This window comes from Lycium ferocissimum, unplaced genomic scaffold (genome assembly GCF_029784015.1).
Source record: "Lycium ferocissimum isolate CSIRO_LF1 unplaced genomic scaffold, AGI_CSIRO_Lferr_CH_V1 ctg1173___fragment_1, whole genome shotgun sequence".
In the NCBI taxonomy this organism is placed as follows: Eukaryota; Viridiplantae; Streptophyta; class Magnoliopsida; order Solanales; family Solanaceae; genus Lycium; species Lycium ferocissimum.
In genome coordinates, this window is record NW_026713995.1 from 61,002 (window position 1) to 64,067 (window position 3,066).

At 31.2% G+C, this 3,066-nt stretch overlaps 1 non-coding gene across 1 annotated transcript; it reads right to left on the bottom strand.

The window, feature by feature from the left end:
• Nucleotides 1–2,224: 2,224 nt before the first annotated feature.
• On the bottom strand, nucleotides 2,225–2,297 carry TRNAV-UAC (transfer RNA valine (anticodon UAC)). Its single transcript has one exon. It is a non-coding gene; the product is annotated as a tRNA-Val (tRNA).
• Nucleotides 2,298–3,066: the final 769 nt, after the last annotated feature.

Genomic DNA, 3,066 nt, shown 5'->3' on the forward strand with positions numbered 1-3,066 from the left:
GATTTGCCTCAAAATTATCAATCAGTTCCATTGTTTTGCATCTCATTATTTTGTACTTTCTTCTGCATTCAAGCTAATTTACAATGATGCTTAATCGCAGGTCTCAAACCATAACTTCATACCGAGCAGAATATACAGTCGATAAAAAATCATAATAAATTTTTAGTTAAATTGTAATAGAAGTCCACATACTAAAAGTAAAAAAGATTTACTCAAAGAAATTACCACATCAATACTTCCTTCTCTTTATGTTTTGTTTTACTATATGCATGCTTTTGGTCCTTATAGTGGCGCATATTATAAATTGTGTTTGGTTGATGATTATATCGTTGGGTATAAAAATGAAGATGAATTTTTTAAAATGATCGGTAGAACATTCAATATTTACGAAAGATCACATGGATAACCTTCCATGAAGGCAACATTTTCTGATTGATCGCAAAAACAATTATCAAGTCGACCAATCCCCTGCAGGCCAAAAAAAAGAGGAAGATGAAAAACTTAAATAGAGGCGTAATTAGTGTGAGGTTTCAAATTTTGTGGAAGATCTTACTTGTCTAATTGTTGGTTACTTGAACTTTCACTTTATTAGTCAGGATTTGATTTCCTTATAATTCTCTCGCCTATTTTCCCTTCTCCTCTCCCCTGCATTTAAAATAAAAGTAAATAAGAGATTCCAATCTTTGTCAATAACACACAAGGAAAAAAAAAAGGATTAGATGTAAATTAGAACACAGAATCAAGGAATAACTTCATATAGTTTTAGTTTGCTAAATAAAATGTTGGAGAGCTTAAATAAGTAAAGCAATTAAGTAAAGCTAATGCATAAAGGATTTCATTAGTCTCTCAGAAAAATCTAATTAAAATAAATTTATGCGCTGTAAAAGAAATTAATAGAAGTAGAAAAAATTTCTATATTTAGAGAGTGTTTATAATTACCTTAGAAGAAATGTATCCAACATTGAGGTAGATATTACCAAGTGTACCGTCTCCTCGATGCAAATGACCACATCGCAGATCACCAGATTTTAGCAAATATTGAGTGAGAAACTATGGGACGTAAAAGTGTAATTTTATCAACCAAAACGTTGGCAAACCTTTTGTCTGTAAAGAAATGGGCCATTTGAATTTTCTCGGAAACTAACATAGGAATAAGCTCAAAGATAAAATATTCACTAACACATGAATCTCATAAAACAAATTGTTACTATAAAAATAAAAAACAAATAGTACAGGACCTCATGCTGGGAAATTTTCCAATGCACCGTTGGAGGCTGGAGCTAAAATGGATGATCATATGTGAATAGCTCGGGCGGACTATGAGATAGCAGTTAGTTCTTATATTGCCAAAGAAAAGGTTAGTTCTTATGTTTTTATCTCCTAATATTTAGCACATTAATACACGTTAATAAAAAATTAATTAAAGGAAAGCAAGAAGACGATAACGTCTTTTTTATCGCCTACCCTTTGCACATTACTACACATTAATAAAATTAAATAGAGGGAATTAAGAATAAGATAATGTTTAGAGAATTTGGTCGAGACTATAACCTTTGATTAACAATGTATTCATTACTCAAACGTGGGCTGTAGGTGCATTCATTTTTGTGAGCCCCTCTTTAAGTCATTACCTAATTTCTTATGTAGAAAAAAACTTGAAAAAAATTCAAAAAAGGAGAAAAAAGATAAATGTTAATGGAGGCCATAAAGTAAGTATGTGTGTGATTGCCATCTACGCCAGCTTTATATTATATATATATTTTTTGAAACTCTAATGTATGTAGAAGTCCTAAGAGGAACATGTGCTCCATCAACTTTCTCTCTAGAAATCGTATGTTCTCTTCTCAAACCGGTGTTGTAATCAGTATTACAAGTATTATAGTACATACCCTTGTAAAGCTTTCTCCCGAATGGCACGAGCATCTTTAAACTCAGTCTCAGTTTCTAAAGTAGATGTTGCTCTACTAACATTTTGAACTTGAATTTCCTTTGAGGACTCAAATGAAAAGGATGAACTTTTTGATGTTGCTCGACTAACATTTTGAACTTGAATTTCCTTGGAGGACTCAAATAGAAAAGATGAACTTTTGATTCACATTGGATTAGGTAGCGTTGTTGCAAAACTTTCACCTTCTACATCTCCATTCTCCCCTCCTCTTCAACCAAAGGTACTTTGATCTTGAGATAAAAAAAGTGAACTAGCAAAAAAGTGAAAACATTAATATGTTGCTGCCCAGGATCGAACTGGGGACCTTTAGTGTGTAAGACTAACGTGATAACCACTACACCACAGCAACTTTTTGTTAAGAAATTTCCATTTCATTAATACTACCTATTAAAGGAAATTTGTTGGTGCAAGGGCATGTTATGAATCATTTTTTAATAAATCCTAAAGCCCGGGTCAGCTGGTAACTCCATGAGAGATCAATTACCTCCACCCTCATAAGTATCAAGTAATCTTGTTCACCAAAATTTGAACAAATAAAATAAATTACTTGTAGTATTTTTTGTCTATGGTGGGAACCAAAAAAAAATCTTCTTGCAATAACAAAAACTATATTGACAAATTACGACTATCCTGTTATATTGTTTTTCCACTCTTCGTAGAGTTATTTCAGATTTCTATTAGAAAAGCTGTTCAAATAGAAAATTATGTTTCAAGATATATTATTTATTTCCAAGTACGTTTTATTTTGCACAACTAAGCTAGCGTTTGGCCATAGATTCTCAAAAAAGTTTGAAAAACTTGGTTTGGATGAAGTTTTTCAAGTTTTGAAAATGTGTTTGACCATAGTTTTTCAACAAATATTTCATTTTTTGTTTTTGAAAACATGAACCATTACTTATACAATAAGTTCTAAAACTATCAAGAATACTCAACCATACAAAATATGTACTTGTTAATCCCTAATTATGCAAAATATGATATTTTAATAACAATTGTTAATAACACACTTACTTTACTAGCTACTTCAATACAAATTACAATACCCGTGCAAGAAAAAAAAAACAACGGTAGTAATTAGTTATTCTTTATCTTCCCACATTGTACGAACAATCTTCATT